Here is a 27820-nt window from a genome sequence, read left to right on the forward strand (position 1 = left end):
CCGTCTAAACACGCAAATGACTAAAATGAAAAATCAAACCTTTTTTGTTCAGATACTAATTCCTAAAAACAAATGCGCCCATTTAGGTTCTTTTGAACTTTTACAGAAATACTTTTGTAGAATTATATTGAATACATAGTATATGTGTTTTATTATCCCATTCACACATCTAGGTCATTTAACTTTACCAAAATGTATGAAATAAACTAAGTAAATTTTAAGAGGTATAATCACATCAGCCATATACTTGAACTCTGATGTATAGTCATTAAAGAATTGCATTGTTATTATGGCAGAAACATTCAAAAGAAAGATTGGCAATTATGCATATCGCACTCTTGTTTTTGTGTGTGTGTTTTTTCCCCGATGTTATTCTTGATTATGATATGTCTTAGAAAATTATCAGTTTTCATAAACTTTCTTATTATTTCTAAGAAACCATTTTCAAAACTCAAAGCTCTAGGAATAAGGAATGTTTCGCCATCTATCTACGGTGCATCTTGACCAACGAGAGGCTTTCAAGTTGAATTACACCGTAATTAAGATATGGGTATTTTAGCTCGCTTTCTTCGTTGAAGAAACGTTTGGAGTTTTTTGGTTGAAAACGTGCTGGCTTATTTTGACAATGTAAGGTACATTTGTGCATAAACATTTCACAGTTATGTAACAAAAGAATTTTTACTTACCGTCTGAAAAGTTAAACATTAAAATAGAATGACTGCATTTGGAAAGTCACTTTATTTGGCTTACTTGAAATTTATTAGATTAAATGAAATATTATTACTGACACTAATTGCCTTAATTGTAATCTAACAAAAATCAGTATATCACATGGACAGATTTAATAGTTGCTCCTGCACGAATATTAGTTACATTAACTTTGATATTTCTGTTTTAATCATACAAAATCTAAAGAAAATTATTTAAATGTCAACGAAATGACATTTTTAACAACTATTTAGCTGAAGTCGTACCTTATTTGGGAGTTATTGATTTACGCCTACAAACAAGTTGAAAACAGTTGGCATTTATAAAGGCCAATTATAAAAGTATTTTGTATCTGAGATTGACACTCCTGTAACCATGTCTTGTAACATTTTTAACAAAATGACAATAACCACTCTTTTATATAATTAACCGCGTATCAAATATAGAAATTTATACTGTAGCGCGATTTATCAAGAAATATCAATACTTAGGAGCGACAAAACTCATAATAGAAATGAACTCCTAAATGACGATGAACATTAACGGATCGGATCGTATAATACAATTGATTGAGATAGGAACTCTATGATGGAAACGCCGTCGCTTAATATTCATCACATCGTGGGCTTAAAACAGACAATGCCGTAACTAAATAAATTCTGAGAGCAACTTATGGCAGTATTCTACTTGATCAATGACTCTGTGTACACACGTTGTCCAGTGATAATATATTTGTTTATCTAAAGCTTAATCTTTACAAAAGGTTAACCCGCCCACTGACATCGACAAAGGGAAAAGCTTTATGTTACTTAAGATCGTGATTCCCCTAAATTTAAGGAGAAAAATGCGGCAGCATCAGTTCACGAAAGTCAAATATTGATCATAATGTTACGAGCACGGAAAGAGCATCCGTGAGGTCACCAAGACTTGTAGTCCCAGTACTTAATTGTCTTGATGAAGCGGTATAGTTTTTCTACTGTCCAAATTTCCCGATGAGAAATATTAGTAGGCTTTATTGTGGTATTGTGTTGCAGATATGGCTACTTTTATGTGACGAAGCTATCTATCTAGCTCCAGGAACGTCGGTGGTTCTACTCAGTCGCAAATTCGTGCCTGAAATAATGCAGGGACTGGTACCTGTAGTCTTCTGCCTTCAGTAAAGCTGGAAAGTCGCCATATTACCTTTACAGTGATGGTGCGACGAAGACCCCAACCAACAATGTAGGGAGGGTAGATATCGACGTGTGAAAGCTTGCAGCAAAAATTGGAATAGTTTGCAAAGGAATTGACACAAGGAGAACATTGGAAATTTAGAGATAACTTTGAATAAATTTAGTTCTACTTCTCTCTTTGAAGAACACAATATGTAAAACTCCTTTGAAAACAATACTGCATAATAAGTGTGCATCTTTAAAAGTCTTTGAAAGAAATTCTTGAACAGACATACAGATGTTCTTAATACCGAAAGACTTTCTATAGAACACAACCGTTCTTCACATAAATATATGTTTCGTTGTCTCATTTTTGAGCATTTTCATCAACCATTCAGAATTGTTTTATTATCCCTCTCCGTTTGGATGGAAATGTATCGACATTGCGTGGTATATCAGTTAGTCCGTCCGTCTGATCCATTTCTTAGAATCAAAATAATCTACTGATGGTTTTTGAGTTATGACCCTTTGTAAGTTAAAAAAAATCATTTTTAAAGAAAATTTCCATTTTCCTGCCATATTTTAAAATTATGTGGTAGTACATTTGTATTATTAAAATTAACATGAATGTGCAATAAAAATACAATGAAATTAAATGATATTCATCAAATACTATCACAATCTAACAATTTACAGTGTTGATGCTACAAGCAACAAAACACTCTAACAGTGAGATATTGAGTTATGGACCGTTGTAACTATATAATAGGAATATTAAATGGAAAAATACCTTTAAAATACTAATATATATTTTTCTTGTCAAGAATATGTAATCTAATGATGAAGTTATGCACATTCAATTTTATTAACGGCATTTAAGTATATTTCACAATTAGCATTGCACTTAAAAAGCATCAAAGTTGGATTCAAAATAATTTGAGCATAAATAAACATGCTTCACTAGAATTGAATCCTAAAATTGTTGTTCTCAGAAACATACTTTAAATAAAAGATAATGATGTTAAAATGTCATCATATGTAGCTACTTTTCTCGACAGTACTCAATTTTGTTGACTTTTTGTCTTCTATAATAAAGGAAAAGCATCAAATTCTTTATTTTTCATGTATGTATTACTTTAAAGTTTCAAATCAAGTGATTTGGATATATCAATTCCATGTTATGATATCAATAAGTACTTTTAAAGATTTAAAAGAAAATGGTGAGAATGAAACAAAATCAATTACTCGTGTATATACGGGTATTTTCGTTCCCTAAATGTTTAAGAAATTTATTCTCGTGCTTTTCTGTATTGGTATGTGTGTATAAAAAAACGTATTGTTAATGAAGTCCTGTTAAATATAACGTTTTTCTACGTATTCAATTTTATAAAAAAGGAATTTTGATGTAGTAAAATGTGTACAGCAAAACATTCCGTAAAAAATCCTTGCAATCATCGTCTTACAACACTTGCATCAGGATATTGTTTTTATATAGTTTAACTGTAAATGATGGGCCTGCGAAACAGTTAAACAGATGGCTTGAAGCAAACAACAATAGTATTTCCTGTCAGGATACAATGATTACTCATTGGCACCAATTATAACTTGACAGAGACACGGAGAACTTGCTCTTAGTTTTGCTAAACAAGCCATTGTAACGGTTCCTGTAATTACTGTTCTCAGATAATTAAATGAAAAGGATCTCCATAAATAGACGGGATGTGACATTGTTGTATTACAGTTGTCATGTAGCTAAAAAATAAGAATATTATCAGTGTTAATTTGCTCGCTTTGTACGTTAAAAATCTCGCCGCCTAAAGGTTTCGTTTGCATTGGGCAATTGAATAATAATAATAATAATAGAAACTGTGTTTGTTCTGTTATTTTTGAAAGCGGTGTAAGCAGAACATAAATTTAACCAAGGTAAAAATATTTTTTATCTTGCACCTTTTTTTAAGAATTAGATAATATTCTGAACAGCATTTGCCTCACTGTCTTATTTTATCGTCGACTCGATCATGTTATAATTGTTCATGTATTGTCAATTTTCGACAGGACAATTTTTTGTAGAAGTATCATTTTGGAAATGTTATAATAATGTTCAATAAAATGACAATTTTTCTGAACATGATATATTCTGTTAGGGCAGATAACATATCATTTCCCAGAAATACCGATTACGTGTTCTGATGCAAATTAAGTATAAGGATGGTCTATTTCATGGAAACCTGTCAAATAGAACAACCAGAGCTACTCTATTGGGAAATCTATTAAATGAACAAATTCAACAAAGAATCTATATCAGTTGACTGTAACAGTATTGAGATGGGTCGTTTTGCTTAGTTAGCACTTGTTCAGAACATTTGTGCAGACTCTAATATAAGTAGAAAAGCATGGTGATCATTACATACGTCTACTTGTTTTAGTGCAAATAAGACAGTGATGTTTTGTGTATAAGTATTGTTTGCTTTGTTTTGGTTGGTTGGTTGATAATGTTTGTTGTTTTGTGTTTTTTCTTCGTCTTCTTCTTTTGTTGGTTTTATGTGTGTGGTTGTCCTTTGCTTGAATGTCGATGCAAAGCGATTCGGATAAATGACAGATATATTTCGATTTAAAAAACCCGAACGTTTCTTGTAACTCTCAAATAAAGAATCATGTATCTGTTATCTTCCATAAGCAATCATATTCGACCATAAAAGTTGTACTCTTGAGCGTTAACATTGAAGTTGTCGTCCGGAAGCAATTGTTTTCGGCCATGCAAGCTTGTACTCTTGAGGATTTACATTATTGTTATTTTCATTTCGTCCATACAAGGTGTACTCTTGAACAGTATATTGAAGTTATCTTCTGGAAGCAATTATACTCGTCCATACAAGGTTAACGTTGTAGTTACTTAACTTCCGGAAGTAGTCATATTCGACCATACAAGGTGATATCTTAATCATTTACATTATAAATGTAGTTATTTCCTGAAAGTAATCATTTTCGACTTTACATGTGCGTTTGCAATTTACAAATGGCATTTTCAGTAGCTTTAAACGATACAAATGCATTGTGCAAAGCTGGAAGTGAATTCGAAACTAGTTGCATTTAATGGTAACCTTTATTTTTTATCCTGGAGAACATATTTTGATTGTTTTGCTTGTTTCTGGTTTCTCAGTTTATTATTGCATGCAGTGATAGTATGTTTTGCCTTTTATACGCGTTTTCGTTAGAGGAGTGTCATACTTGAAACTCCCAAGTGATTTCATATTGTTCGGAAAACGCGTCGTAAAAAATCTAATCAATTGGCAAGTTACGCATTTATCTAACCACTTCCTAAACTGGCACTGGAGATGAAAATCATGAACGATAATTACCGATCTTCCATCAAGTCCTAATGAAACACTCTGTCCACAAACAGCAGTAATATAAGGAAAAGATAAAGTGATTAGGAGAAAATCAAAATCTAATATAGCTTTCGGTGCCATATATTATTTGTTAATATTGATTAAGTGCTTGGAGCAGTGTCTCTGTTAGACGACGATTCCCATAAATCAACAAGCTCGATTCACTCCATTTACATGGGTCTAATACGAGACAAACATTCTTTGTAGGGGCGAAAGTTCTGATTATTATTTGATGTAGAAACATAGGGAACGTTCAATCTTGTAGATGTCACAAATAGAAGCGTGACAATTTCATAAACTATTTATTCATAGAATTATCTTATTGAAAACAAAAGCGGCAAGGCTGAGTGGTTAACGCATATGATGAGAAATCTAAGGATTGCTTGCCGAGTCGGTTCAAACCCCGTCAGGTGCTAGCAGTTATTTTCTTTAACAAGAAATTTTATACTCATTGCTTGGTACTGGTTGGTTGGTTCAAGGGACGTAGTAATTTTATAGCTTCCTAGACAATCAAACTAAAATAAATTCTTTTAAAAAGAAAGGTTGATTTATTTGCACTTCTTGTCACACAATATGTTTAGGTTGTGGAAATCAGATTGTTATGATTGTCCTGTTTTTAGGAATTCAGTCGAGGTCCAGACGTCGAAAACATTAAATTTGAATGTCTATTTAAATGTTGTTTTCTTTTCTTTTCTTTTTTTTACAATTTTTGGTCCGACAGAGCTAAACATGTTTAAACGTACATTTGTTGACTTTCATCATATTGATATTTTAAAGATGTACATTTGTGATTTTATAAAGTAAACTTTACGTAAATAAAATCGTCAAAAGAGACTAAGAACTGTCCTCTTTATCTTAGATATTTATGAAATGGTACCAGTGTATTTCAATTAAGAATTAAGTGGGTTTCAACGAATTTTCTATGCATTTATTTTTCTAATCTTGGTTATCTTTAATGTACTTTCTTAAAAGTTATACTTTTATACGTAGTTCTTATTTCCGCGACCAGTACATGACATATTTGTGGGTGGTAAGTTACACCTACCAGAGACTTTTATTAAATATAGCTCTGCGCCTACTATTACTATGAATAGGGTATATGAAGTGCTCGACTTCATTAATTTTATGAAAGAATGACTTCTATTTTACATTTGAAGCATCAGATCAAAATCATTTCAATATGAAATTATGTCAAAACTAGTTAATTTTTCTTCCTTAATGAATCGATTCTTGTATGTGTGTGATCAAAATATATGGATCTTTGTCATATTGGTTATTTGAAAGCTTGTTTCACTGGAGAAAGGGAACTAACCTGTATTTGATATTGAAATGATTTGCTCAGTCTGTTAGTATACATTATTTATTTCATAAAAACGGTAATTGTTTAATGTTTCTGCAAATAGTAATATTTTAAATATCAATGAACATTTGTTATATGAATGTTTATTTTTACCTGCACGTTTAAGTGGCATAAAATTGGTTTTATATCTTAACTACATGTATACATTATAGATCTGAGCATCATCATAATGTACATTGCATCAACGTTTATTAAACATTTTTAACAAGATGTCCTCAAATGTAGGTATTGAACTTGACAAATACTGGTTTCTGCCCATTAAATTAACCATTGGCACAATTCCTGCAATGCAAACATAAAACACAATAGATATATTATAGGGAAACAGACTATGTTTACATTATTAATAGTATCATGCTAGTTTATGACCATATCTGTTTATTAACACACCAGCTCTGTGCAAATAAATGTACGTCAAACGACATGTGATGATAATGGTTTGTTCGCTTCGCATTTAGAGCAAATTGAGGTCGCCAAATGACCACAGATTTATGGCCTGAGGGTCTTATTCAAACAAGAGAAAACTAGCAGTCACCAATCCGACAAAAATCAATTGTTAATCTACGCTCTATCGCTGCCACATAAAGAGCTAGGTGTCCGTTGTCCGACTTATGACCACTGTTAAATGCTTTGTTCAAAAATATACAGCGATATTTAAAATTAAAGTGTTTACTACTTCAACTTGGTTGACAACCAACAGGCTGGTAATTGAATAGCCAGTTTAGGAGATGAATTTGATGATCTTGAGGAGACCATAGACGTATGAATTTTAAATGTGATTTCCTGGTGAGGTTTATAAAAGACCATGTTCAATTTTCCTTAATCGTGATTGTTGTAAGAAGATGTCTTGTAATTTATTAATTTAGTATGTCTAAATTCAAAGATGGTTAGATAATATATAGTTCAATTAAAATTTTGGCTAAGTTCTAGAAACAACTCTTTCTCAAATATTGTTCTTTCTGGGTTAGGTCAGGCACTAATCGGCAAGGTAATCATAATTTTCCACTTGTTCAAAAATGAAATGAAAGTAAGAGTAACAATTTTCCTACCAATTGTAAAATCTGTAAATGGCGCTCAGGAAGTTAAGGAAAGTTATACAGTTATAAAATATACAGATGTGAAAAACTAATTAAACTAACTTAACGAATGCTCCATAATGCGTTTGCTATTCATATGAATTTGCAAATACAAGTCCCGGTTCACTTTTATAATTATTTGGAATTATTTGTCTTGCAGAAAGAAGTCATTATATTGCGACAGCGGTTAAGCTACTGATTTCCGATCATTTATGATCCGAAAAAAACGCGTTTCTTGCTTTCGAAGTGAGTGTAAGATTTTATTATTACTGACACAAGTAATGAATTAATCCGTCTATTATTTAGCAAAACATATATTTTCGACCTTTAATCGTTACCTTATCAACTTATCTTTTCCTCGTTTTTTTTGCTTGAAATCTAAGACCGTCTGGTCTCGAAATTCTACACTTCCATCCAAAAAGAACATTCCATGCGCCGAGATTGACAAAGAATATAAAAATTATTTACAAAATATTGTCCAAACTAGAATTTAAAGAACATAATATTGTTTTTGATATACATGTAATTATATATGTATTGCGGCATCTTAAAAATATAATTATCAATCCTATTACCATGTTATTAAAATACAGAACATTTTGGATATTGTCTATATAATGGAACACACATTTGTCAAAGTAAAGAAACATCACAGTAATCTTTACTTTATTCGGCTATCTTCTTACTTCAGCTTTGGACTTAATATCCTTTGCCAAATGAAGAACATATAGTTCACACTTATTCTATTTACATTTTTGTCTCGCATTTATCTTTCGCAACCAACTACATTACAAAACTTTATTTCTATGTTTGAGGCAATTCTTTTATGGTATAATGGTAAGACAGGCACGAAATGGCATGCATTGAAATTCATGACAGGTATGTGTATTTTTGTTTGTGCAACATATATTGAATTAGTACGTATTTAATCAAAATGACAATAGTTTACCCCAATGAAATCAAACACAATTGTTCATATTGTCAAATCAAACGAATAACAACCTTTTTGTTGTCAATAAAGAAAAGTGTATTAACGTTGCTTGCTTTGACAAGAAGTATATATATGGTATCTCGGGACGCTGGCTATTGATTATAACGTTTAGATGGAAATCCGGTAGCAGCCGACAATATAGCTCTTATAATAATTAATCGATTTAGATTTGTTTAACATAGAGATATTTTAAATACAATGTACTTTGTATTTTCCTGTCATAATTGCCCTGGATTTATTTAATAAAATTGATCTCCCTCTTTAATCTGACCAATTTTTGTTCTCCCGTAAGTGTTTCAGATTAGCATTCATTTTCTTCCCAAACGTACCGTCCATGAACAGGCTTAATCAAACCCAGCCTGCAACAGTTTTGGACTTTCTTTAGGGATTATTTTTTCCCAATTTTGCCGTTTCTAGAAACACCTTTGTTCTTTTACTAATATATTGTGATATTTACCCTTTGCTATGGTTTCAGGTCGATTGGTAGAGCTCACCGAGGCTTGAATACATTTTACCACGTTTTCAGATTCAAGCTTTGTTAAAGCGGCATCACAAAACGTTAATTTTAGTTTGTTGCCGTCAACAGTTGAACACGGCACAGTACATGTCCCTTCTAAATGAAATTGCTCTTACTTTTATCTGTAAAGAAAACGTATCTTATTATCATATGCATGTGCCGCTTTTACGACTCCGTAAAAACGTATTGCACGGCAAATATTTAAACGTGACGTCATTTGCGTTATACCACAGCGTAAAAATGCGCTAAATGTTAGCATTATACTATATGCGCGTCAATGAGAATGTGATACTTTTTCCCTGTACACATTTCTTATTTTAGGTATGTGACCAATAGAATTTTTGTGTGTAGTTCCATTTCTACATTAATTGAGCTCGTCGAATAAATTCAGTATTGAACCAACACTCATTCAATATCCTTTGCTTGACTTTTCTCCTTTTTGTGCCCCCATTTTGGGGGCATTTAGATTTAACCTTGTCCGTCAGTCCGTCCGTCCGTCCGTTCTCATTTGTGTCGCACGTAGCTCAAAACGTAATTGACCTAGAGTCGTATAACTTCATAGAAATTGGGTATTTTCGTGTGGATATATTTAGTATTTTTAGAGTTATTGCCCCTGACTTAGTAAATATTTGCAATTTTCAACTTGTGTCACATGTAGCTCAAAAAGTATTTGACCTAGAGTCATGAAAGTTTACAGGAATGTTGATCAGCATGTGTAGAAGTGCACCTGGGTATTTTCATGTGGATATGTTTAGTATTTTTAGTTATTGCCCTTGACTTCGTAAAAATTTACGATGTTCAACTTGTGTCGCACAAGTATTTGATCTAGTGTCATGAAACTTTACAGGAATGTTGCTCAGCATGTGAAGTTGTGCACCTAGGGTTTCACTTGTGGATTTATTCTGTTTTGTCAGATTTATTGCCCTTGACTTAGTGAAAACCGTTCCATTATGTTGTGTTATTTGTTCCTCGAGTGCTTGAGTTAGAATCAACCAAATTTACAGGAATAATGATCAACATCACTGTAAAGCTATGCACCTGGGGTTTTGCATGTGGATTTTTTCAGTTTTTGTTAGAGTTATTGCCCTTGACTTAGTATAAATTTGCAGTTTTCAACTTGTTCATGCATAACTTAAAAAATATTTGTCCTGTAGGTCTGAAATTTTACAAGAATGTTGGTCAGCCATGTACTTATGCACCTTGAGGTTTGCTTGTGGATTTATTCAGTATTTGTAAAGTTCTTGTCCTGGACTTAGTAAACGATTTTTAATTTTTTAACTTAAAAAATATTTGACCTAAAGTCATAAGATTGACAAAACAGTGTAGTGTGGGGGCACCAGTGTCCTATGGACACATTTCTAGTTTTGTATCATTTCGGACGTTTCTTTGGTGCAGTGACCATTTCCAATGTAATGGATAGCAAAACATTCTTTTAGAAGACTGACTTGAACCCTTCACAGATACGTCTATTGCGTTTCAACGTTGTATGTTCAGCCTTTTCTTCGCGTGACGTGCACTAAAAAAATTACGTTATCTTTGGTGCTTGCCATTTTCCAAACTCCTCACAGTGATTACCTCCATTTATAGATTGTACTGATAAGGGGAGATCACTGCGTAGGAGATTGGCCATTTTCTTGGTTGGAACATACGTTATAAACTGGACAATTGAAGCGCGACTTCTGACGTTGCGTAAAAGTGATTCTTAAGTTGCCGATAGTAGTTACCCTTGTACAGGGACAAACCACAGTTTTGATTAGAGCTTGGACTCATCTTCTCCCAAATACCATGACTCTTCAGTAATGAAATGGAGGTAAGCTACAAATGTCCGTAGACTACTACATAATTGCCTTCTTTGATAACGCATGTTTGCAGAAGGGGTTTATTTTTTAAATTTTAAACGTAATAATTGACCAATTTAAATCGATGTTGAAAATGTGCCAGATAAAAACATGTTCAATTATGCAAATGATACGAAATACAGAAGAGGGACAACGTCACACACTCATACTTACACAATAAATCCCCCTTCCATTAAAAACAACAACATTTGCTTCTTTTTTTTAATTCTTATATTTAATAAAATATTACCTTAAAGTATGTATTTTGATTTGTGTATTGTGATTTGATAATGATTTTTAGAAACATTAATTTTAAAAGCGTCGTTTCGAACCATTTTAAATATTTCATTAGAAAATGAGCCAATAAATTGTAGGAGTATTGCTAGCAACCACATTTGTTGCGTCATCGATGTTTAATAGGTACGCTCTTGTAATTCAGCCTTGGCCAATATTTTTGTTTCCTATTTTAATTCCACATGTAGGAGTAACAGAATTTAAAACGTTGTTAAGCAATCTTGAGCAGTTGATATATTGTTTTGTGGGAGCAAAATAAAATAGTAGCGCTGACATTTATTAATGTAAAGTTCGTGTAATCGAGTCGGCTTGAAAAAAGACAATGCTGGTAACAGTTTTAAAGCGTTGGTGTGGCGTCGGCGTCTGGGTTGCTTAAATTTTGCACGATTTTGAACTTTACAATCAGAACAATAAAACCATATATTTCAAGTTAATTAAGCATCAATTAATAAAGTTAAGAGTCCATAATATATCAAATTAGAAAATATGATAAACAAGATCAACAATGAAAGGCGGCGTGCAATGAACGCGACGCCCACATGACCCAGCAACAAGAACCAGTGGCAAGGAGCCCAGGCAGACCACAAACAAAAAACAGGACAGGGCACTAGGCAGAGCACGGACAGGCTTATCACTAAAATGATAAATGATATGTAACTGATAAGAAATTCTAAGAAAACAAATAAATGATAGAATAATAGGAAATAATTGGTAACTAACAAGGAATTCAAAGAAAACAAATAGACTGAACAATAGGCCCACAAAGGGGAAGGGGACAGGAGACCCGGGGAAGGGGGGGGGCGGGGTAAATTAAAGAAATAAGAACAAAATTAAAGAAATAAGAACAAGGGAAAAGGGGTAGACGAAAAAAACAAGGGACAAGTTGATTAATGAAGGTAATAGAGGCAAAAGCTTAATTTATCATTTACTTTTCATGTAATTGAACGTTTATTACAGTGGATAAATACAAAGAATTACCGAATTTACTGCCTGATTGTTAACAAAATCTTAAATGGTATATAATTCAGTTTTACTTAGATGCGCTTTTTAAAAATAAAGAACAAAACGTAGGAAAGGTCATCTGAAAGTGATAAAAAGTGGGAAAAAATATTCTCGGCTCAGTTGGCTCTTTGGCTTCCAAATTTTACTTGTGGTGGCAGTAGCTCTGAAGAAACCCCATACAAGGGTATCGGTGAGGTGCTCCGGGAGCGGTTCCGATCACCTTTCGATTACCAATAGTTCATCCTCGAGTTGTGACCCTTTAAAATTTGCTTTATGATTGTTTTTATAATTGGAATATCATTTTTTAATACATCCATTATTTGCATATTTTGTGGACAAAAGTATTCTTTTCCAAGCGAAAAACTTTCCCTCATTTATCAAATTAGGAATTGTTGAGAAGCAATGGTGGTCTTTGTTAAGCTTATTGTTTAATAAATAAATACATTGGCACTCTCGGCGGGCATAAAAACATCAGCTAATCATAATACTTTGTCAATGACCTAATCATTATATATCAGTCCTTAAACAAATGCCGGGAGAGAGAAAATCGTCATTCTTTATCGTCTGCTAAGAGATTAACTGCGTTACACACCTCAGTACACAGAATATGCTTTGTCCGGGGCCTAACGGGGAAATGAATATTCATTACCGGAGCCGCTATTGTGTCTGATCTGTGTGTATCAACTGATCATGGTAAACGCTTTTAATGCTAAGTGGGAAAAGACACGTTATAATCTTTGTGTGACTTCTGTAGCGATAAATTAACAAGTTTAAATTAAAACTTTTGCATTTTGCTGTGCGCAAGTGTGTACAATAGTGCATGTAGCTATTCCTTGGAATGACAGTTAAGGTAAGCCTTATTTTAAGCAAACTTTTGCAATGTAAACAATTGGTGTTAATCATGTATAATCTGACGGATCATTGATAAACACGCAGGTATTTTATAGTGTTTAAGAAGCCAGTGATATGGTGTCCCGTGTAAAGCGGTCGTTTCATATGTTTTCAGAACTTTGTGTAAATGTTGACTTGTATAATGGCTTTATTAACGGATTTGGTTAAGGAGGCATGTAGTTGATGAGTTAAATTTATAAAACAGTGATTTATTGATTGTTAAATTAGGCGTGCATAAAGCCGAGAATTGAGAACATCAAAGAGAGATAGATTCATACTTGCAGGATACTAGATATATCTGAAGCGCCTAAACCTGTACAAAAGGTGGCTAATTTGATTTGTGTATCATGTTTTTGTTGACGTTTGGTATTTATATTAATGATTTTACAAAAAATAAAATGAAATTTAGACATATTTAAACAGAAGGCTGTTAAGATCTTAAAACTTATTACTTGGTATATGATAACTTGGTATATGATAGGTATAGGATAGTAGACTTGACCAAGGAGTTAGTTCCCTTTGTAACAAATGCCTCATTTGCCCTCTGGTGTTTTATAAATATTGACAAAAAAATAAATTCTTTTTTTTAAAGAATTTTTTTTATGGAAAATAATAGAAGTAGCTTTCTAGAGAAATTCAGCATGTATACCATTTAGAAATATTATTAGTCTTCTATGATAATCATAATTTATTATTTGTGATGGAAGATAAATGCTGTTGGTAAACCAGAGTGCTTTCCCTTTGCTAAAAAGCACATTTCATAAAAATTTTTTTTTTGATGAACCCGGGGCACACAAAACTTTTTAAAAAATCCTGTAAAACTTATTTATATTTTTTTATCTGTTTTTAGATTTCAATTAATATTTGGGTATTGCCCTGGAAAATTTTAAAAAGGTGCAATGTTGCATTTACATGTTTTCAAAACTTTAAACATTGTGTTTTTGTCTCTAGTTTATAAAAAGACTAGATTGTCTCTTGAGTTGCACTCTTGGTTTATGAAATATTTGTAATGTGGAATAATCAATTATAATAGCATTAACTTTAACAATTTAAATTTATAGTGTTGTTCCTTTACAAGCAGTTGCCATTGGCAAATAACCTTGATGGTACATATTGTCATTTTTATGTTTGATTAGATTATTTAAATGTATCAATTTGTATGAATATATGATTGATTGATTTAAATCAATCAATGATTGATTATTTATTTGTACAATGAGAATTAGCTTATACAAAAATAGAAACTTTACACATAGTGACAAGTAACAAAAAGCAGTAACTTAAAACAGAGACATAGATAACAGATATCATTACCTACAGTACAGTGTAAGCATTGAGCCATGAGGCAAGCTGCCCACGGACACATATTGCACATTCATGAACTTTAAACTTATTACAGATATATATGCTTAGCTTTACCATTTTTATATTTAAAAAAAACTTTCAATGAATATTTTAAAATTCAAAGCTTAATACATTTTACAAATTTAGTGTGTTAAAGGTTACCAGTAATTTTTTTTTTTACATATTGATTCTCTCTTATTTGTGAATTTATATTGAAGTATGTAATTCTAGTAAACTTGTTTCTAAAATGACCTCAAGTGACTTGTCGAAATATAGTGCAAGTGTATAATATATATATATAATATGATTTCCTAATGTATTAATTTAGTAAATCATTGAATTTCTCTTCAAACAGCTTGGATAAGGTGACTTGTATTGTAAATCAATGGACTGTTGAAGCAATGTTATTGTGCAAATAACAGGTAATATAATGATTAGTTGTAACTTATCGTTTACAAATTGACTTAAATTTCATTCACGTTATCAAATATTTTAGTGATTATTTTACAGGCAGTGGATAAGGTTTCAGCATGTACAGTATTGTGATGTGTTGATTTGTCTTTCCAGTTGTTCCTGGTCATTAAAATGCCCTACAAGGTAGCTTATCTTGTCATAATTTAATTATTGGAGCCTTTATGACCAAGTTTTTGAGGTCACTAACTTCAAACCGCTTGCCCCCAATACTGTGGGTTTGAATCCCTCCAGGGACTTTTGAGGAAGTTATCCAGTTAGCTTATAAAAAGGGAGTGAATCTGCTTACCAGCTCTTACCTGAAACAACTAATAGAAGGGTAGCTGAGGTCTTCTTCAACCACTAAAGCAATGTAAATACATAGTGGAGATTTTTTTTAAAACATTTACTTGGTATCTCATGTTTTACATCTAATATAAAGGATTTTCTCAGCTTTGTTGGTATTTTTGTACTAATATATTTATACCAAGTTTTTCAAAAAAATAACTTCTTTCCAAATGTAAATCCGAGATAAGTAGCATGTAACCTATTAGTTTGTTGTTGGGGTAACAATTGTTAAACTTTTACATCTGGGATTTGTACAAACTTTTGATTCTTGAATCAGATCAGATGTCCTGTACTTAATAATATGACCAATATGATTTTTATGGCATTGAAATATATTGAAACAATTGCACAAACATATGTTTTGCAGTAGAATCATATATTTTCAAGTGAACTTTAATCTTTATGATTTAATTATTTATACTTCAGTTAATCGTTCCGAAGTTAATCATTCCAATTTTATAGAATACAGTATAGTTTCAAAAGTTACAGAGTTATACTTATGTTTATATGTGAAAGTGAGAGTGTCTGAGTTACAGTTAACAGTTTAATGTTTTTAAAAACTAACCATTATGTATTATAATAATTATTTCATCTATAACCAATACTAGTCTTAAGATAATTTTTTCTTTTGCAGGGCAAAAATTGAAAGAACATTAATGCTCTTAATGAGACTAATAAGTTGCTAACTCTGCAAGAACAAAATAGGGAAGCTTCTATCTGACTTCAGCCTCTTGTTTAAAGTTTTTCCTTCATTTCAAACCTTCAATCAGTTGTAAGATTGAGGACCATGAAAAACATATTTATCATAACTTTAACCTGAGTGTCTGTGTTTAATTGATTAAAATTAACTTCAATATTAATCGAGCTGTTAAGGGTCCACTAATCGATAGATTAAGTGATTTCTACAGCTCCTCAATTTTTAAAATGGAAATAAAATCCACAAAGGAAATCTGTCCAGTGTTAAATGTAATTTACCAGCGTTAAATTACCTGTAATTCATTTGATAGATTTTTGTGATTTTTGTCAATGGTAAGTTTTTAAAATCTGCCCTAAACTCTTTAACAATTTGGAAACTACAAAGTGAAAGGAAATCTGATATGAATAGTGATTGCTTAAATACACTAAAAAGGTAAAATATAAATACAGATGAAAAAACGCAGTAATTTAGTTCATTTTATATGAGATATTTGATGCTTTCTTCCCTTAACACTTTCGAAATATTGTATTTTATTGTAACTTGACACGCTGCTTTTGATGTAAATTGATAACATTTTAAACATCATAATCTTGAATTTTACACAAACCGTGATAAAGCTATTCCTTTTGTGAAAGTTAAAAGTCCCGCAAAAGAAGATCAGTAATGCAAACAAAATAGTTAAAAATGCGCAACGTCTTTTGATAAGACGCAAAAACAAGTTTTGTACGGACAAAAGTTTGCTTAAAGATTTTTTATGCAAATAAAGATTGATTAAGTCTCGTGTTAGGTATCATTTACAATCAAATCAGAAAGTTATGAATTTTTGACTTATTTCTGTAGTAGAATAATTTGTTGTATAATGCATTTATTATTTTGTAGGCAGATAAATTCAATTAAAAGAAAAAAATTAAAGATTTAAAAAAATAAAATAACATGTCTGAGTGTGATGGAGGTTAAAATTGGAAGTCCAAAAATAATTCAGGGGCCACAATCCAGGAAGTGTTAATATTGCAGATTAATATATTATATGATTATTTAACATATAAAATATCTTTCATAATAATTGTTACGAAAAATTGTTTTAATTGATGGATATATTGCACCAGGCAGTGTTATATTTCATGAAATGAAACTTTAAACTTGTATATTTGTATTTAATGTTGTAACTATAAGTTATCTGAAATCTGAATATCTAGTTGCATTTAGCAATTTGTTTTCATTTTCTGTATCCTAAATCCACACTTGCTGTTATAATAGGTGTAATAAGTCACACACTTTCATTGTGGTTTATTTTAAACATGCAATTGTTTGTTTAACATTTTTAACTTTGGACAAAAAGAAATATTAAGTTACAAAATCAATGAATGGCAAAGTCCATCCCACATCCTTCCTTTAAATTTGTAATGCATGCCGACCTTTGTCATTTTCTGATGTCTATTGTTCTGAATAACCTCTGTTAAGAGAAAACCTGCAGTTTTAAATATGTTTTAAAGTATATCTAAAGTATATCGGTCATGATTGTATGAAGTATAATATATTAAAGCTGGTACTTAATCAGTCTAATGTGTATCAAATTTAGCAATTAGTCCTACTAATATCAATCTAGAGAAATGTGAGTTAACAGAACGCATTGGAACTTCAGGTCATTTAATGCAATACTTTAAATATTACATGACATCACTATCCTGTGTGACATCATACCGATTTAAAGGGTGAAACATTTAAGGGTGCTTTTGCTGTTTTTCATTATTAATATCATGTGATAAAATAACTTTTTTTTGTAACATACAAACTGTTTTAATAATACTTTGCAAAACCTGTTCAATAAGATATCACTATATGAAATGACAACAAATGACCTTGAGACTCAACAAAGGACAGTCTGACCGAGGCTTCTAACTTTAAATTTCATCCCGATATCCAGAAAAATTTATAATGGACAACTCTAAGACAAGTCCATTTAAGACAGGTGAACTATTATTAACTGAATCATTTTATAAAATAATTTTGCATTTCTCTGTTGTTTTTTTTGTCAGGGAATTTCTTTAATAGGACAGTTAATAAATGTATAACTTAATATATTGTTTGCTGTAAACAACAATTTTGTATGAAACTTGATTTTTAAGTACATGTGGATTTGTAGTTGCAAACAGTTTTTAGCTCACCTGTCACAAAGTGACAGGGTGAGCTTTTGTGATCGCTTTTCGTCCGGCGTCCGTCCGGCGTCCGTCCGTCGTCCGTAAACTTTTACTTTAAATGACATCTCCTCATAAACCACAAGGCCAATTTCATCCAAACTTCACAGGAATGTTCCTTTGGTGGTCACCTTTAAAAATTGTTCAAAGAATTTAATTCCATGCAGAACTCTGGTTGCCATGGCAACCGAAAGAAAAAACTTTAAATATCTTCTTTTAAAAAACCATAAGAGCTAGAGCTTAGATATTTGGCATGAAACATCTTCTAGTGTGTGTCTACCAAGTTTGTTCAAATAAAAGCCCTGGGGTCAAAATTGGCCCCGCCCCGGGGGGTCATTGATTTTCCCTATATGCATATAGTGAAAACTTAAAAAATCTTCTTTTAAAGAACCCAAAGAGCTAGGCTAAGATATTGAGCATCAAACATGTTCTAATAGGTGTCTATCAAGTTTGTTCAAAGAAAAGCCCTGGGGTCAAAATTGGCCCCGCCCCAGGGGGTCATTGATTTTCCCTATATGCATATAGTAAAAACTTAAAAAAATCTTCTTTTAAAGAACCAAAAGAGTTAGAGCTAAGATATTTAGCATGAAACATGTTCTAATAAGTGTCTACCAAGTTTGTTCAAATAAAAGCCCTGGGGTCAAAATTGACCCCGCCCGGGGGGGGGGGTCATTGATTTTTTCCCTATATATGCATATAGTAAAAACTTAAAAATCTTTTTTAAAGAACTCAAAGAGCTATGGTTAAGATATTTAGCATCAAACATGTTCTAATAGGTGTCTACCAAGTTTGTTCAAATAAAAGCCCTGGGGTCAAAATTGGCCCCGCCCCGGGGGTCATTGATTTTCCTTATATGTGTATAGCAAAAACTTAAAAAATCTTTTTTGAAAAAACCCAAATAGCTAGAGTTAAGATATTAAGCATGAAACATCTTTTAGTGAGTGTCTACAAAGTTTGTTCAAATAAAAGACCTGGGGTCAAAATTGGCCCTACCCCGGGGTCATTGATTTTCCTTATATGTGTATAGCAAAAACTTAAAATCTTCTTTGAAAAAACCCAAATAGCTAGAGTTTAGATATTAAGCATGAAACATATTCTAGTAAGTGTCTACAAAGTTTGTTCAAATAAAAACCCTGGGGTCATAACTGGCCCGGCCCCAGGCGTGTCATTGTTTTTAACTATATGTGTATAGTAAAAACTTTAAAAAAATCTTCTTTTAAATAGCCCAATGAGCTAGAGCTTAGATGTTTAGCATGAAACATTTTCTTATGGGTGTCTACCAAGTTTGTGCAAATAAAAGCCCTTTGGTTAAATTGGCCCTGCAATGGGGGGGGGGGGGTTGGGGCGGCCTATATACAGGTGAGCGACCTCAGGGCCATCATGGCCCTCTTGTTTAGAATAAATATATATTTTCATAATCAAACAGCTTTAAAAATGTTTTGATGATTTTCCTTTTTAACAATTGCAGCACAAAGTTATTTTTAAGAAAAAAACTTCTTGTCTGTATTTTATTATCTGATAAATGCTAATGTTACAGTATTAAAGATGTAACTTTGCTGCGTTATTAATTTATATTCAATTTTACGCTGTCACTTTCAGTGTGATATATGGACACTCGGCATTAATTATCAATTAAAAACGCAACAGACTAATTATCTTAAAGCAAGTGTCACAAATTGTCAGTTTTTGTTAAAATTTATGTAAGATGATGTAAAAGAGATGCATATTGAACTGCTCCCAGTCGTCTAATTACAAAGAATGCGTGTGGTACGAGTTTTTTTTATAAGCTAATTCACTATACAGGATATAATTTATACTTATGCTCAAGTGTTTGTTGAATTTTTCAGACTTTAAAGGTAAATTGCTCCCCTCATTTTGTGTTGTATATATAACACTTTCTCTGGTGTAATTAATCATTTATATACTAAAAATGTTCCTCTCTCATCGGCATCCTTTTACTCACAGTTAACAGGTTGAGAAATTGTTGTAATCTGGTCCTGTTGTAGGTAGAAAAACAGAAGTATAATTTTCAATATTTTATGTTTATGAGCAGGGGAATTGTATCAAAACCCAGGTAATATAATGTATACAATTGGAGGGCTGCCAACTGACAAAAATTGTTTGCCTCAATGACCCTCCTTTTTGCTGCTCTATATTGTACTTAAAACCCTTGAATAAACATTAAATGTATAAATGTATTATCCATATTATCTGTGATTCCTTATACTTGACAAATTGTTTAACATTTTGTCCTAGTTTGTTTACTGACTTATTGGTGGCCTGTTGTACACAGGGGTGAAAATAAAGAGATTAAGTTACTCCCAAGGTGTATTGACTTGATAGAATTCTTGAGCGGAATTTATGGTGTTTTCATATAGCAGTTAATTGATATAGGAACATTGTCTTGTTTCTTGTTCTGAAAATACCTCTTCAAATAAAAGCTACTCTGATGAAATTATATAAAAAGTTATCTCAATTAGAAAATAGGTTTTGTTTTTGTTTTGTTTTTTAACGTAAAAAAAATGTTCTTAGAATCTACAGTGACCAGAGCTTAGATATTTGACATGAAGCATCACCTTGTGATCCTCTACAAAAATTATATAAATCGTCTCCCTGGGGTCTGAATTGGCCCTGCACATGGGATCCTTAAGTTAACATAGTCGTGCTAAAATGCATTTACATGTTCTTTTCTAGAAGTATGGCCCTCTACAAAACTTACCTTAATTTTGCACTGAGGGTCAAATTTGACCCTGCCCTGGCAGCCACTCATTAAAATCTTATTGTGTGAACTATGTGGCCTTGAGTTTAGATATTTGGCATGTATCATTTCTTAGTGGTCACTTCTACAAAAATTACATGAATAATGTCCCTGGAGTAAAAAATAGACATTCCCTAATTTTACTCAATCATTTATTCCTGAATATTAAAAAATACAACCTTTTCTAGTACTTGATCATTGATGAGCAATGTAGGGCCATCATGGCCCTCTTGTTTATGAGAAGTTAAGGTTTCATGTTTGTTTTGTCAAGTAATTGTAATTTACAGCAAACATTTTGGGAATAATCTGACAAATGGAATCATTGGAGAGATGGGATTGTTACAATTTTTGATCAGGGGATTCTGTTAATGGCAAGCAAGCCAAGTTTTATTCTTTTGTTTGGAGAATGTTTTATTTGTTAGTAAGGCCAACATTTTTTTATAAAATGTTTTACGGGACCGCCGACCGTATTTTAAGAGAAAATCAAATAAAAATAAAAGTTGATTTAAGAACTTTTATTTTCATTTTGCCCGCCGACCTCTCTTACCCACTTCTGTCAAAATAAAAGTTACTTGGTATGGAACACATTTTTCACTTTAGTTGTTAACGATACTTAACGGTAGAACCTCGGAACTTGCTTAAAACAACTGACAAAAGTTAGGCCCTTTGATGTTTACAAGAATGTTACAAAAGGCGTAACAAAAGGGAAGGGCAATAACTTTACAAGCTTGTAATAAATTTACACGTGTGAATATCACGCGACACCGGGTCACGGAAGTTCGCTTTTTTTCAATACAACTATGGCAATTTGAGTAATAAATATTAGAGCATTTAATCAAACATGATAGCCTGTAAAGCTGTTAGAAAGCACGACTGGTAATTAACATCCATTGCATAAGTTGATTTGAATAACTTCACAGTCAGAACAGTTGTAAAAAATTAAATGGGCACGGAAACAAAGCCGTTGATCGACTTTGGTGTCAAAATGAAATATAACTCGATTTACCACGGACCATGAGATTACTTCCACACAATAAAATAGGTTTTATAAAGAAATATAAGTTAAATTTACTTAGACAGATTGAGAAAAACGAGTAACAAATGAGTTCTACTTACATTGTAGATTTATTGTAAGCAAATTGATAGTGAAAACTTTTTATTATGAATCTTTGAAAACAATTGATTAATTTATTATACGAAAATAAATTAATGAAAGTTGTTTGGTGGACATATTTTTGTTGTTGTCTTGTTGAAATACAAGGTTTCTTTACAATTGAACACAGTCATCTATAACATTTATTAAGTTAATATTATATCATGACAGGTAGTAATGTGTATTTATAGAAGTTTTTTTACTAGATCAATATTGAGAAAATTGGTCTTTTTTCAATGTAAGATTATGAGCATAAGTCCTTTTTGACATTTCTGTTAAAATTGCCTACAATAAATTCTCAGCAGAAAACTCTGATTTTGTATCAATGTATGCCATTTGATTTTCTATTTACTGTCAATTGCTTCCATTTTACTAATTATTTGAAACACGAATAATTTTCAGAAATTGCAATTTTTTTTGCACATACAGAACTTACTCTCTTAAAGATAATTTGAAGTTGTTGATTCAATTTACTTGTGAAACTGACATTGTACATTATTATGTTTGTACCTCTGTGAATGAATCACTCTCCCTGTGTTGTGGATTAGAATCCTGTCAGGAAGTTAATTTGGATTCCCATGAGGAAACTATCAGTAAGCTTATAATAGGTTTGCGGTTCTACCTGGTTGCAAGCTTGTGTCAGTGAAGCTTGAGAGTGGCAATACGACCTTGTTTGGATACTCTTTAAATGAAGGGACTAAACAATGAATTTGGAGTTGTGTGGCATGTTTGCCCTAAATATGAAAAACAAAACTAATAGAAACTAGATCAGCATTAAATAGCTACTAACAACAAAAGCAAAAGTGATTTAAAGCATTTTTTTTTCAATTATTTTGTTTAAAATTATGTCAAAAATACTTCAAAACTATAAAATCATTGATTTTATGAACAAAAAATCTGTTTTTGGAGTCTTAAAAAAATGTTTGAAAATAAAAATTTTTAACCTCTTTTTTCATTTTATTTTTATTTTGTGGTCGACTGATAAAAAAATTGAATTTTATTTTTATTTTTATTTATCCCCCCCGACCCAATTTTTTTTAAAAATGTCCCGTAAAACATTTAATAAAAAAATGTTGGCCTAATTGCAGTAAAAAGACCCTCTTTTAATGTAAAAATCATAGTGAGAAAAGGAGCATCTTTTTGTGTAGAAATCAAAGAATTTTATGGGGACAATGAAACATTATTTGTCTGCAAAAGATAAAGATGCAGCTATTTGACAGCATTGGTTGTGGGAGTTTATTGGGCTTTGAGCTATTAATAACCGAAGATCGACCTATTTGGGAAAGGATGAAGATTTCATACCATCAAGAGATGCTGGTATTTATGGGAAAACGATGTTATAGTTGCAACACTGAGTAGAAAATAGCAATAGCAAATGGTCTTTAAAATGAAGAATTAATTACACTTTAAGAGCAAAGACTTGAATAATTTATTGAAAACAAATCAGTAAAATATTAATTTCATTTTGAAATTATTTTTGATGGTGTCATTCTTAAGCCTGAAAATTCATCCAGGATTAAGTTTTAAATATATGAAGATAAAAATTATAGTAAAAATTAGTGAACAAACAGTTCAGAGACTGGTTAGACTTCATGGATGTGTGCAACCTGCCTGGCTCAAATGATGGGAACAATTTTAAAAGGCCTATCATTTCCAGTTCCAGCAGTATTTAACGGTATAACGGCTTGGAAAGTCAGAGTTATTAAAAAACATTGTAATACTAAATCCTCGTTAAAAAAAACGAAAAAAAACATGCATATAATATATCATAAATTGATTTAAGAAAATAAAAGTCTGTTTTATGAAGGATACTGATATTGATCTTCAAGGTTTTTTGCTGTAATTATTCATTATACATTTCATTTTGAATTGATTTTGCATTTTTTTTTTTGCAACATCTGTTTAACATGTGACAATATGGCAGGCTCCTGTTGTCGATAAAATACATTATTACATTATTACACGTACAGTAATATTATGGAATAATATGTTCAGAAATACAAATATTGCAATTATCAAGTAATAAAAGTCCTGTTTTTTTAAAAAAAAAAATTTTTATAAAATTTGAAGTTTGGCGTTTACACTGAAACTTTTATATGAAGTTGCAGAATGAGATTCCCACCAACTCCTTTGGGTTTTTTTTTTTGGAGGTGGGGGGTGGCGGGGTTCAAAAGAAGTGGGATATGGGAACAACTTTCCGTAAGTTACAGAGGAAAGCTTTGTTACAAATGAGAGAATACATTGTCTGAGCTGTTGGATTTGAACCCGGTGGATAGTGGTGTCAGAAATTAATTTTGAGCACAATTGTATATCAAAAGATTTTGATACTTTCTAAATAAAATAATACAATATGTCAACTGAAACTTAATACTTTCTAAGTAAATGATTGTAGATTTTATAATAGAGAAAGATATTAAATTGAATGTATTAAGCAAACACATCTTATCAAGAGTGCCAAGTAAATCTTATATTATATATCAAAAAAGTTTAAAGCCATAATATAGGATACGATGGTACAAGGGAGACAACTCAAAAATGATTTATACTATACCTTTATTTGTGTATATAGTTAATAAAGATGCTAATATTTTTGTTGTATTTACAGATATAATAATTTTCTTTAATGAAAATAATGATAAGAAATCAATAATGATATACCATAATAAGGACTGAATTAGGAGAGAAAGTAAAAATTTTAAAGACTGAAAAGTTTGCTTCGTTGTTATATAAGTAGAACATGTTAGAGAGATCGTGTTTGGAAGGAAGCTATTTTTATCAGCCTCTGTTTGCTTGTGTGTGGTTAAGTTGGTGCTCACAATAATATTTTCCCTCTTTTTTGTTTGTGACAACATGATAATTATGTTATGTACATCTCAAAACTATTGCAATTTTATTACCGTTTTTAATGGACATATCTGACAAGATTTGCGTAATTAGGTTGTTAAAACATAGCTCAAGGATATAAATGTTTTAATTTTACACAAAATAGCAAAGAAAAAAAAATCCATACCTTTTATATCAAACCATAAGTTTTTGCTTGATCATCATAATTAACTTTTGGTGTTATTATTTTCTCTACATTAATTGAAATACCACATCTGAATATTTTTCATTTCATTTTGGTGACCCTTTTAAACCAAGAAATGATTTTGACAATTTAATGGTGATAGGTCAATAAATAAGCTTGATCAGTTATAAATATATCTGTGATGACCCCTTGCCCTTGAACAGGACTGATACCTTCACAGGCCACTATGCTATTGATGGATTTTTGGTTAAGATTTTATTGTTATAGTATCTCCTATATGAACAAGCTGATCCCTGTTTAACTGTTCGCCCTTTCACCTCTCTACGACCTGTCAAAATCTTGAATTGGTGCCCTGGAGCAAGGATAAATAGATATCTGTGTAAATAATCTCTTATAGTATAAGTACAGAATGATAATTAGGCCACTTGCTGGTATTTACTAAAAAATAAACTTGTTTAGTAAATGTACAGATAATGGAAATAGTTACTTAAAAATACAGTATATTAAAATAGGAAATTTAACCTGTACTTCATTTCTAGGATAAAAAATATTGGAATGTTTTATAGGTAAAGAGTGCCCAGTTATTGCTGTAGATCTATACACGCTTCTATCTAAGTACCAATTATTTGTATCAAATAGCAAATGCTGTATGCTTATTAGCTTTACACATATAGAGCACTGATGTATTTATTATAGTCTGCTGTACAAGATTTAGACGCGCTGGGCTGGATACCTGTTTGTTCTGATTGTGATAAATATTTCCACAATTGATAATAAATATTTCCTAAATTGCATTAATAAAGGCCATCGAGGGCAGGGCAATATACAGTGTTTGGTTTATGAGATTAAAGAGAATGAGAATAATAAAGCTAAATTCACCTGATATGTAGAGACTTTTAAGATTTATAACTTTCCTATCAATCCTTTAAATGTTTAAATGACCACTCTCTTTAAGACATATAAATGAACTGTTATTAAAGGCTTAATTTCTGGTTGTTCATATATTTTTTCATTGCATATGAATATTGTATAACTTAAAGATTATTAATTACCATATGATGTTTAACATTATAACATTAATAAACAAGCATGATAAAGATTATTACAACACCAGATTGCTGCAGCAACATCAATATCAACAACAACAAAGAAATTCTTTGAATGAGTTTTAAAGTGTAAAAGTTGAATGACTGTTGATGTTTATTATGTGATACTAAAGAAACATCTTTATTTTATTCAGCCAGAGCTTTTACACACAATATTGTTGTTTTTAATGTTGTTGTTATAACAAAGGGGAGAAATTCTGCTCAGAAATCTTACACATCAAAATAGACAGAGATATTAATGGTATAACTGGTAAACAAAGACAACTTACAAACATAACAACAGCAAAACAACACTTAAATAAAAGAAATGAAGTGTTTACATGCCTTAACCACAATATTGTGGTTTTTTTTTTTTTTAATTTTTCATTGTTTTCCCCACTGAGTAGGCTAACATTAGATATAAATATCACTGCTGAAAAAAAACTAAGGCAGGATTTGAAAGGTCAGTGAACTATAAGGTAAATATATTTTAGTCCATCAGTGCTACAAAATAAATTGTTGTTTATATTATAGAGAATTCTGTTTACAATAAATCATTTAAAATGATAGCATTCCAAGAAGAGAGAAGCAGAGGAATAATGTTTTATAAATTGGTATAATATGGTGTATTTAGTCTTTAGTCAGCAGACGGCACCTAAAATAACAAGTGTGACCAGTACTGATCAAGATCAGCTGGCACATCAATGCCGTCTGATCATGGTCTACATCGTCCACTATTCATTCAGTACTTATTTAGAAATCTATGACCCACCACCCCCCCCACAACCCCGAAAAATAAAAAATGGTTTTGTTCAGATTAAAAGATGGACAAGTCCATTTTAAATATTTAGTATGGTCAAGGTTAGGGTTAACTAGTTGATAAGATAACAGTTTGTGTAACTCATCCAGAGCTCTTTGTGTGACTTTTGATTCCAATGCTTCTAATACTAAAGTACTGAAGTTTTATAAAGTGCTAGAAGTCTTGAAAAATTGCACTTTAAGTCCTCTCATGAACATACCCAATCAAACCAAATTTGTGACATTATAGGAGTTGTTGTTATATTTTTTATCCCTTTTTCAAGAATTTTAAATACAGAATATATCTTAGTAATGTTGGTAAAATTTGGGAAAAGTAAAATTTTTTAATGAAATATGTTATTTGCGTTCATGTGAAAGGCAAGGCAAGACAAGACAATGATATTCCTCATAAATATTTTGAAGTTTAATCTGTATGCCAGCTAATTTTTTTCCCCTTTCTGTATAAATATCACAGGAGAGCTGCTGCATTTTACATCAAATCAAAATATTGTAATAAGGTTTTCATTGGCCATATTTCCTGGTAAAGAACTGTGGGGAGAAACTGTGGTAAGATCTTGTTAAGATGTTTAAACTGTGAGGAATATGTTCTAATGATCCCTCCCTTTCTCTCTCTCTCTGTTAAATGTTACTGATGATAAAGTTTGGTGAGATTCTATGATAAGATAACAAGGTCTTGAGAATCTTTTAACTGATAATGTTGATTTATATGTCTTGTAAAGAGCTTAA

General features: G+C 31.5%; 1 protein-coding gene across 7 annotated transcripts in view; it reads left to right on the forward strand.

Annotated features, from left to right (window-relative positions):
* Positions 1–27820, forward strand: part of LOC132753428 (zinc finger MIZ domain-containing protein 1-like) — a 250516-nt gene that overhangs the window by 160741 nt on the left and 61955 nt on the right. Inside the window, exon 1 of one of the 7 annotated variants that reach the window (XM_060743904.1) lies at positions 12990–13176. The exons of the other annotated variants lie outside the window; for them this stretch is intronic. The gene's annotated coding sequence lies outside the window, so the exon portion shown is untranslated. Of the gene's footprint in view, positions 1–12989; positions 13177–27820 lie in introns of those variants that run through there. 7 annotated transcript variants of the gene reach the window in all.

The sequence above is a fragment of the Ruditapes philippinarum genome, unplaced genomic scaffold (genome assembly GCF_026571515.1).
Source record: "Ruditapes philippinarum isolate M1 unplaced genomic scaffold, ASM2657151v2 ctg3_1_1_1_1, whole genome shotgun sequence".
NCBI lineage: Eukaryota > Metazoa > Mollusca > Bivalvia > Venerida > Veneridae > Ruditapes > Ruditapes philippinarum.